This window comes from Pteropus alecto, unplaced genomic scaffold (genome assembly GCF_000325575.1).
Source record: "Pteropus alecto unplaced genomic scaffold, ASM32557v1 scaffold511, whole genome shotgun sequence".
NCBI classification, from domain to species: domain Eukaryota; kingdom Metazoa; phylum Chordata; class Mammalia; order Chiroptera; family Pteropodidae; genus Pteropus; species Pteropus alecto.
In genome coordinates, this window is record NW_006431911.1 from 1,037,367 (window position 1) to 1,048,186 (window position 10,820).

General features: G+C 41.1%; 1 protein-coding gene and 1 pseudogene across 2 annotated transcripts in view; one reads left to right on the top strand and one right to left on the bottom strand.

Moving 5' to 3' along the window:
• Positions 1 to 10,820, top strand: part of ARHGAP6 (Rho GTPase activating protein 6) — a 446,194-nt gene that overhangs the window by 63,334 nt on the left and 372,040 nt on the right. The window lies entirely within an intron of this gene.
• LOC112472291 lies at positions 9,388 to 9,506 on the bottom strand (annotated as a pseudogene).

The following is a 10,820-nucleotide window of genomic DNA, read 5'->3' on the forward strand; positions in this document are numbered from 1 at the left end:
ATAGATGGGAGCGGAAGGAAACTGGACTTTGGGTGGTGAACACACAATAGAATATACAGATGTCAAATGATAATATACACCTGAAAATTAAATAATCGTATTAACTGATGTTACCCCAACAAACTTGAAAGAAAGAAAGAAAGAAAGAGAGAGAGAGAGAGAGAGAGAGAGAGAGAGAAGAAAGAAAAGAAAGAAAGAAAGAAAGAAAGAACAACTGGCCAATGAGATATATTAAATATACCTCCTTAGATCCCAGATAGTAAAGTTATTTTGTATGCCACACTTTTGTACTTGGAGATGTCACTCCTGGGGCTTGACAAGAATTAAAGGTGTAAACATGCTCTGACAGAATTTTGCTTGGCCGTAAGGAGCGTCTTCCACCCACTAGAAGTTCGCCACAGGCTCTCCAGTCCACGCTTCCCCTGTGGCGCGGCCGGCTCCACTACCGGGAACTTAGCCTTGAGCTTCTGACTCTTTGCTTTCTGGGCCATCTGGGACTTTAATTCTCTCTTCCTCAGAGAAAGCAGCAACCGCATCTTTTTTGGCTTTTCTGCAAATTTCATAGAATGTCTCAGAAATTCCGTTAAACCTTTGTTATTACGTACATGTGGATTATATCATTGATATACTATATTTTACATATTATATACTGTGAATAGTTTTGAATTTTTCTGAAACATATTGCTTTTTCCTGCCTATATAATTAAAACATGCTCGTTGTGGATGCTGCCAGAGCTTCATCTGTGTCACTGGGGCGTCCTTGTTGTACGGTACCTCGGCTCCTGGGTTCTTTCTCTCCCAACAGCCCGCACCTGTCTCTATTTTGAAGGCCCAGCCTTAGACTGTGGGCCCCACTGCCTGGCTGGCATAGAAAGAGTCACAAGTTCCTGGATATTGACTCCTCCTGGCAGGTGGGTAGGGTGTGGCAGGGACAGCCAGTGACCGACTGGCGTGCCCACGCAAGGTGTTATAAATATCCCAGCTTCCTGATCAGATGACTGATGCGGGACCCACACTGCGTCTCCAGCTCCCCCGCCCCCTCCAGCCAAGGCACTGAGCCATGCTTAACCTTCCAGGCTCTTGGCCTGACGCTCTGTCTTTGCTTGGTGTCCTCCCTCACCTTCCTGGTCTCACTTTCCCTCTCTGCTTCCGGTTTACCCTGAGAATACTGCTTATGCATCGCCTTCATACAATCCTTCATCTCAGCTCCGCTTTGGGGGAACCTAGCATAAGAATTTGCTCATGCAGAAAAATTGGAAATCGTTGTAAAGTGTAAAAAAAAAAAAAAACCCGAAAGAAAGCAGCCATATCAAGATGCCCGCTGTTAGTCTTTTTCTATGAATTTAAAAACATTTTATTGAGGCACATTTTGCATATCATATAATTTACCCTTTTAAGTGTATATTTCAAAGTTTTAGTAACTTTGTTAAGTTGTCCATCTATCACCACAGGTCAGTCGTAGGAGATTTTCATTTCCCTAAGAAGCATCATTTCCTCAAGGTATCTTCTTCCTCAAAGGAAAAAGGAAACCGAAGATTAATGTTAAATCCCTTTAAATGACATTAATCCTCATTTTCCTCCACCCCAGCCCCTGGCAACCACTAATCCTCTTTCTGCCTCTGTTGATTTGCCCATGTGGTCCTTTCATATAAATGATGTCATAAAACACGTGGTCTCTTGTGTCTTCTGTAATTTATCATGATGTTTCGACATTCAGCCATGTTGTAGCATGTGTCAGTTCTTCATTCCTTTTTATGGTTGATTAATATTTCATTGCATGGATAGACCCCCTTATGTTCATCTGTTCATTTCGTGGACACTTGGGTTGTTTCTGCTTTTTGGACTATTATGAATAAGGATTTTATGAACATTCATGAACAAGTCTTTGGCGGTGTGATTTCAGCTCTCTTGAGTATATACCTAGGAGTGGAGTTGCTGCGTCCGCTGGTAACTCTATATTTAAGTTTTTGAGGAACTGCCCGACTGTTTTGCAAAGCAACCGCGCCCTTTTACAGTCCATCAGTATATGAGGGTTCCAGTTTCTCCACATTCTGGCCAGTACTAGTTATTATCTGTCTTTTCAATGATAGCCACCTGGGAATAAAGTGCTATCTGGTTGTGGTTTGTATTCCCCTGATGACTAACGGTGCTGAACATCTTTCAGGGGCCTCTGTGATATTACTGTACATATTACAGAGATATTACTGTACATATATCTTTGTGTTCTTTAACGTACTAATAAGATAAAAGCATCCTCCCGTGTCAAAACTATTCATAAACATTACAGTATGGTGAAGTATTTTGAAGCATCCATGTACCATATTTTATGTGACTTCTTAGTATTTATTTTCAAATGTTTCCTCAGTCTCTTAAATCATATGATTCTACTTTATTTGTATTCATTTATTCATTCGTTTAATAATTCAGTACATGTTTTTTGAGTATTTATTATGCCAGGCATTGTGTTTGGTGCTAGAAATACACGAGCTTATTTTCTAAACCCCAAATCAGGGCATGGTTTGACAGCTACATATCTATTTATAGGGATGATAGAACAGAATCGTGGAAATTTTAGATTGGCCCAAAATAATGTAGGTCATATGAAAGGGAGGATACAAAAAATTATAATAGTTGACCTGTAGGAGATTCTATCCCTGTAGATTTATGATCTAAATTTTTCTAAAATCTGAATGGATTTTTAAACCTTATTATCATTGCAGTATATTTCAAAAATATCAGCTGTCCATTCAGGGCCATAGAAACCTCAGAACAAAGAAAGCCAGTATAATTTGTGTCTCATTCTGTTTTTATCTCGTTCTGTTTTTCATTTTCTTTTCTTTCTTAATTCCTCTGTTTCTTCAAATATAAGGCCGATTCTTGAAAGCATACCTAATTAGTCTTATCTTTTTTATTCTCCTCGAAAGTGGTTGACTAATTACGTTTCCAGGTTTTAATACAAGTGTTATGAGTGTGTCTCATTGCTGAGTTTTGGGCTGATGTACTGCATTCTCGTAAGCTAGCGATAAGTTAGCAGTTCACACAGATTAAAGGGGACTTGGGAAGTGAGGGCAAACGTTTCGACAATGAGGTAAATTTTCTCCTGCATGTCTCCTAATGAGACATCAGCACTTGAGTGGGCTGGTCTGGATTTTGTCACTCATATACCGACCTTTCCCCTCCAAACCAGCCTATCGGGTTCCTCATTAGATAATTTTGTTCCGTCTCAGGATTTCAGTAGATAGTAAATAAACACCTTCTTTCCTTCACTCAGAAAAGCTCCATGTTTTTATAGAAAACAAGAAGAGCTTGCTGAAATACTTCTTCAAGGCAGGCTTTCCAAGTGAGTGTATTTTTTCAGGCTTTTTATAGTAATCTATTCACAAACTTCTAGAAACATAGCGTGTCTCTTTCTAAGCAGTGTTCTGCCTAATAGCCATGCATGACAAGCTGCAAAAATAGTTTTAAAAGTTCTTCATTATTTAAAACCGAAAGAAATTCCAGTGCAGCAGATGAACATGTCTCATTATCCTACGTACTGATATTGACAGTAGTGTTACAGACAAACAACAGAACATAGGATTATTTTTTAATAACGGCTTTATTGAGATATAATTCACATACCCCGAATTCACCCTTTGAAAGTGTACAAATCAGGTGTTTTTAGTATCCGCACAGAGTTAACTATCATAGCTACCTCATTTCAGAACGTTTTTATCACAAAGAAAGCACATGTCCTTCAGCCATCACTCCTCATTTCTGCCACCCTCCCCAGCCCTGGGAAACCGCTAATCTACCTTCCGTCCCTATGGATTTGTCTGTCCTGGACATGTCGTATAAATGCAACGATACAGCATATGGTCTTTTGAGACTCGCTTCTTTCACTTAGCATAACGTTTTCAAGATTCGTCCGTGTCGTAGCACGTGTCAGCACTTCGTTTCCTCGTGTTGCTGAATGTTTGATCGTGCGGATCTGCCACACTTTGTTGATCCATTCATCGTGTGACCGATGGCTCAGAACCATGCAATTCCTTTCACTTATCCCTGCATTCCCATCTTCCATCCTTCTATGCCCGTTTCTTTATTGCTGGCTGTGGCTCTCGGAGGCTTTTAAGCAATCTTGACTTAGGGTCGTGTTGCAGGGTACCCTCTATGCTTACAATCATCTCTCAAATTCTTCTCTAGAATCCTTTCTCTTTGACATGCATGTATTCTTCACGTGGATTACCAGACACAATGCTTTACAATCTGTGTAGTTTTACGCCTTTGCGTTACATCTACAGTCATTACAATGCTAACATTCTGGAGCTATACACACAAAGGATCAGCACTGCAAAGCAGTTTTGACAGTAAAATGGACCGAATATATAAGAGACCCAGGTGGGCTTCTGCTCAGTAAATGAAGCTGTTCACATTTCTTGAAGCAGGCCGTTTGCGAGTCTCCAACACACAGCAGCCTGTGGGCAGACCGTCCTGCTCAGCGTGCTGTGTGGGGTGTGACTGGATGCTGGCAAGGAGGGTGTCACTGGGGCCTCGTACTCTGAAAGGGACCGATAAACAATAGATAAGATGAGGATAAATGCCCGAGGGACAGGGCCTGCTTTTGGCTTTGAAGCTGGCCATATTGGCACGATATCCATTACTTGACAGATTAGTTCCGGGTAGTAAAGTGAACAACTCAGCATCTTTTAGAGGTTTTAGAGGCTGACATGTTCCCATTCGATGATAATTATTCATCAAAGTAATCCCACAATTAACAGCTGTTCATTTTTGCAAAATCCTTCTGGAGATCTGGCACATTTCTTATTAATTTATTTCCTCTGTACTTTATAGATTTATTTTTGCTTGTTTCTTTGTTGTTTTGGTGATCTAGATGAAATCTGTTTTTTCATTCTGTTTTCAATTTGGTTATTGATGGCATCTAGGAAATTAGTAACTTGTATGTTGGTCTTATATCTGGTTACCTTATTATTTTGAATTAGTTCTAATAAACTTTAAATTAACAGGATTGAATTTGTAGATGGGAAATCATTTATCTGCCAATAATAACGGTTTGGCATATTCCTTTTTCATAGCGAAGGTTCCTTTTAATCTTCTTGTCTTATGTACCGATGAAAGCTTCTGATACGAGGTTGATTGTGCACGTCTTTGTCTCGCCCCTGAGTATGATGGGACCGCTTTTAATTTTATACTGTTAAACAAGAATGCATTCTATCAATTTCTGGTAGATACTCCTCACCAAGATAAAGCAGTTTCCTTCTATTTTGTTTTATCGGTAGTTATATTTTTCTTTTAATCTAGAAAACCTTTGAAATTTTATAAAATATATTTTAGCATCTGTTACGATGATCATAAATGTTTTTTCTCCTTCTTTAATATTAATACATAGAGAATTCCATTAATAGCTGTCTTAATGTCAAATCTCCTTGAATTCCTAAGATAAAGCCTACTTGATCATGATTTATTATTATGGGGTTTTTTATTTACTTAGGTTCGTAATGATTCTCCATTAAAAATACTGGCTGAGTATATCAAAATATGTAATGAACCATGAAGTTTGAACTTATAGCAGGGAATACAAATAGACCAGCTGGCTATACTGTTCATTTTTTTTTCCGAATAATTTCATTCTATGCAGACATGAGCAATAGGATTTGATTGGAAAAAAGGAATGACTTCTTGGCTTAGTAGACCATGTTTTTCCTGATAATTTATCTGCTGTCTAACATCGAGTAGTCCTTGTGGCTTACTTTCTGTGTTTAAACAACCTGTTCAAGTTAATCTAAGTTGTAACAAGCATCACTTACTGACAAAACTCTTTTCTGAGCTGGTGGAAATTATAACAAGCATGAAATTTACTTGATTTCAATGCGTTACATTAATCTTAGCCCAGTAATCTCTAGCTGCAGTGGCTACAGCTTTTTCTTTCATCAGGCATCAGGAGTAGGTGGTGAGGTACAGCAGTTCAGAGTATGAATTGTCTGGTGTCACGCCCCAGCTCTGCCAGTAATTGGCTGTGAAAACCTTAATTCCTTGGTTTCATCATTTTAAAAAGGGACTATTTAAAGTACTTTATGGGTTATTCTGAATAGGATAGGAGTAAATATAAAGCACTTAAAATAGTACTCAGGGCATAGTGAATATATATGTGTTAACCGAGACTTTAAATAATCAAATCAGAGTTGTTAATTTGGCCGGAGTTTTGCTGCAGATACCAGTGTCTTGTGATCACAATTGAAAAGTTGTTTTCTTATATATGACTCATGGAAACATAGCCCATGTGGAATTTGACTAGTCCTTTACTCATTCAAGACATTTCTGAAAATAGGCAGTTTTGTTTGACTAAGTGTTTTTCCAATAGAAAAGGGCCGGCTAATTTCTCTCGAATATTTCACATTTTGGAAAACTCAGAAGGATAAGGTTGAAGGTGATTATCAGAGTAAGATAATCTGTCTAGTTATACAAAGAGAAAAATCATTGGCCAACTATAGTCAACAAGCAATGGGGGCCTGGAGAATATCAGGTATGAGTGACAAGGGGCAACTCCCACCTTTCTTCGCTCATGATGGGGCTCTTCTACGAACTGTATGTTGACTAGGACAGTTAACAATTAGCCAAAGTATCTTATTGGTAGGGGGAGGAGGGAGTGGGAGAGAGGGAGGGAGAGAGAGCTAGCAGGAGATTGATTGATCGATTGCAGGTCCTGGCTCCTGACTCCCTGGGTTCAAACATGAGCTTCACCCCTGCTCACCAGCCAGTTGACCTTGATTATGTTTCCAACACCTTGGTTTTCTCATCTGTAAAATGGTGATAATAATAGCAATTAACTCTCAGGTCCGTGGGGAGAACTTTAAGAGGAAATCCCTGTGCAAGACCAACACAGGACCCTGCACACAGAAAGTGCCCAGTGATGTGTCATTTAGCACAAAGCATTTGTATTTGTATTGTTTTCTTTGTTCTGGTCCGTAGGCCATCGTATCTTCAGCTAGGCAGCAGGTCATACATGAAAGTTTGGTGGGGGGAGTTCACAGCTTTTTTTTCTAAAACAGTTCAATGGTATTTAGTATACTCACAAGATTCCCAGGTATGTGCAACCATCAGCACAGTCAAGTTTAGAACATTTTGATCCCTTTCCAAAGAAACCTCATACCTTTTAGCTCTTACCTCCCTCCACACACACTGCGTCCACCTAGCTAGCGCTAAGCAACCACTGATCCACTTTCTGTCTTATAGTTTTGCACGTTCTGGATATTTCACATAAATCGAATCATACGATATTTGGTCTTTCGTGACTGGCTTCTTTCATGTAGTTTAATGTTTTCAAGGTCCATCCATATTACAGCATGTATCAGTACTTCATTCCTTTTTATGGCTGGCTGATATTCCACTGTATGGATGTGACACATTTTGTTTATTTATTCATCCACCGGTGAACATTTGGGCTGTTTCTACCTTTTGGCTATTTGTCATAATGCTGCGACGAACATTCATGTGCAAGTTTCGATGTGGACAGGTGTTTTCATTTCTCTTGAGTATGTACCTGGGAGTGGAATTGTCGGTTCAGAGTCTGTATGAGGAACTGCCAGTCCGTTTTCCAAAGCGGCTGTGCCATTTACATCCCAGCAGCAGTGTGTAAAGTCTCCGGTTTCTCCACGTGTTCTCCAGTACTTAAGAACTATCTGTCTTTTTGATTCTAGCCACCCTAATAGCTTTGCAGTGGTACCTCCTCGTGGTTTTGACTTGCCTTGATGATTAATGATGTCGAGCATCTTTTCATGAGCTTTCCGGCCATTTGTATGTCTTCTTTGAGAAAATGTCTATTCGTATGTCATTTTTTAATCGAGTTGTCTTTGCAGTTATTGAGTTGCAACACTGATCATTTTTTTTTTTTGAGTTCTTACTCTCTGGTAGCCAGCGCTGCTCACACGTCTGTGCACACAGGTCCCATGGGGCGCTGCTTAAAATGCAGATTCTGCTTCACTAGGTCCCATGTGGGACCTGAGTATCTGCGTTTCCCAACATCGCCCAGGTGGTGCTGTCGTCCGTGGACCCACTTGAGTGTAAAACAAAGTTTTATTATTTACAGAGGAGTAATTTTCTTCACAGCGTGAAAGAGCCGTAGGAAGCGCAAGTTCGGAAAAGAAGCCGGAAATGGAAAATGCAATTTAATGACATTAATTGTGAACAGCAGGGCTTTGTTCAAATGAGTTGCTTTTTTTGGTAGCCATCACCCTTACAGATTCTTACTTACTCGAGAGGACATATTATTTCACTTCCGAGAGGATGTTTCTGGTGTTTCATGAGTCACAGCAGTAGTTAGGGCTTCTTGCAGTGGCTGGTGGTATAATTTGGAGGCTTTTTCTGTTCTGTTGAGACATTGAAATGGAAAAGATGAAGTCAGAAATGATTTCTCCGGGGATGCGCATTCATGGTTAGAGCTCAGAACGGACCTGTCAGCATCTCCTCCTCCTCAGCGCCCCCCTCCACGGCAGATTTTGTCTCCTGATACAGTTTTGAATGAGACTTTCGCAAGTACTGAATCTTGTACCTTTTACAGTAAAGTATTTGCTCAGATGAGGTCATCTCCTTTGGAATTTGAGATTTTTTTTCTCTGAAAATACAGCTAAACCCACAAGCTGTGAAAAATCGTAATAAATCATTTAGAGATAACTTTTCCGTGGCTGGAAACACTGGGAATTTCCTGACTCTGGGTTCAGGGAAGTCAGGCAGGCTGAGCATCTCTGTCTCCCAGGTGGTGGTCCTTAGGGAGCGCACCGTGTCCTCAGTTGGGAGGGACTGTGGAGAGGGGTTTATTTATAGAGTTAATCAAAATATTACACGTGGGACATTTTCATAATTAACATTTATTATACACACATTGATAAAATTGGAAAATTATTACTCAGAAGTCATGTGGCTATAATATTTAAATCTAGCTTAAATAATGTTATAATTTATAACAGTATGATACAATAATACTAGAGTATCACTGTACAGATAATACCGTCAGGCTGAGGATCTGTAACCTTCCCTTTACTTCTTAGTTCAGAAGGCAAGTATAGATGCGTCCTTGAAATCACTTACTTTTCCCGAGTGGGCTCATAATTGTCCAAGCGTTGCTCTAAGCAAAGTCCCCTTGAATAGGAGCATCTTTGATCATCAGTGCTCAGTCAGAGTTGAAGTGCTAACCCTCCATTTGGAAAATAATATCCCATGATTTAGATGGTGGAATCACTGCATCGTTATTCATTGGCCAGCCTTAGGAGACCGGGCAGGGGCTGCCCGTGCCTGGCCGCAGGTGCCCTGGGGTCCCATCTGCCCTGAGTGATGCACTGCTACCTTTACACCTTTTTCTCGCCAAACCCCACTCCTTTACTATTTTTTTTTTTAAGCCTACAGCACCCGGTCTTCCTAGGCGGTCTCCCATCCACGTACTAACCAGGCCCGATCCTGCTTAGCTTCCGAGATCAGACGAGATCGGGAACATTCAGGGTGGCATGGCTGTAGTTCACTATTCTTTAAAAGGTGTAAAAATGCCCTGTGCTACTTCCCTTCCTCCCCCTCCCTCTCCTCTTTTTCTTCCCTTTGACATTTAGGGAGTTCACTCACACGTGCTAGAGGGCATGCCCGATGTTAGGACGTAGTGCTCCCTTGAGGCGATGGCCCTGATATATTCCTCCAGATAACTGGCCGTTGGGGACCACGAAGGAAGAAATAATTGCAGGTGTGGCAGAAAAATGATGAGTTCTGTTTCGGCTGTGTAGAGTTTTAAGAGCTAGGGAGCCATTCAAATCAAGCTGCCTCATAGGTAGCTATAAAGGTGAGGAGAGATTGAGACCCAGAGATAGAGATTTGTGTACCTCTGATCAGTGGGCTGAATCTAACGAAATGAATTGTGACAAGGATGAGTAAAAATTCTTAAAGGTAAATGCAGAATAGCCACCTGTATAAATCCCGGAGCGAGAGACTACAACTTAAAATTATGTTTATGTGTTTTAACTGAGAACGCGTTGGCAGTAGAGCTGACTCGCTGAGGCATTTCCAAAAGATAAAAATTTTCTTGGATTGCATTAATAGAATTATAGCATCTGGAATTAAGAAGGCGATAGTCTTGCTATATTTTAGTCTGGTCAAGACTACAACTAGCATAACACATTTATTCCTTAGCTCATGAGCTGTCCAAAAATAAGGAGAAGGCCAGAATTGGCCCGTGAGCAATTGTTTGCCAACCCAGGCTTCGCAGACTTCTGTTCCACCAAACAGCCACTTATCACGTCCAAGGCTACTCCTAGGTGTGCGATCTCGGCCAAGTTTGTTAAGACTATATTAATACTCATGTCAAAGGGTTACGATGCAGATCAAACGTGCAAGCACATGTCACGCCGTGGATACAGTGCCTGAGACATGATAGCCTGAGATACTAACTGAATGTAAGCCACCATCAGTGGCCTTTGGTCATGTGACCTTGGGCAGTTTCTCTAACATTCTGGGCCTCTGCTCTTCTGAAAAGGGGTATGGTCGGAAAGGATGGTTCCAGAGGTCACTTCCTCCTGATGGCAAGTGCCTGAGAGAAACCCCTGCCGCTCTCTTCCTAGCGCTTTCTTTCTGATCACGGGAGCTGACTCCGCCATCACAGGGCAAGTCAGAAGTGTCGGAGTCAACGAGCAGCCGTCAAATGGCAAGGGATGGGCAGGTGGTAGGCAATGACCCTGTTTCTGGGGTAACTTCAAAGCAAATCTGCCCTGTCTCTAGAGTCTCCTGCGGGCCCGAGCCCCAGCGGCCCTCTGTGATGGCGGCCTTGTTAACTCACTTTTAGTCGGCCT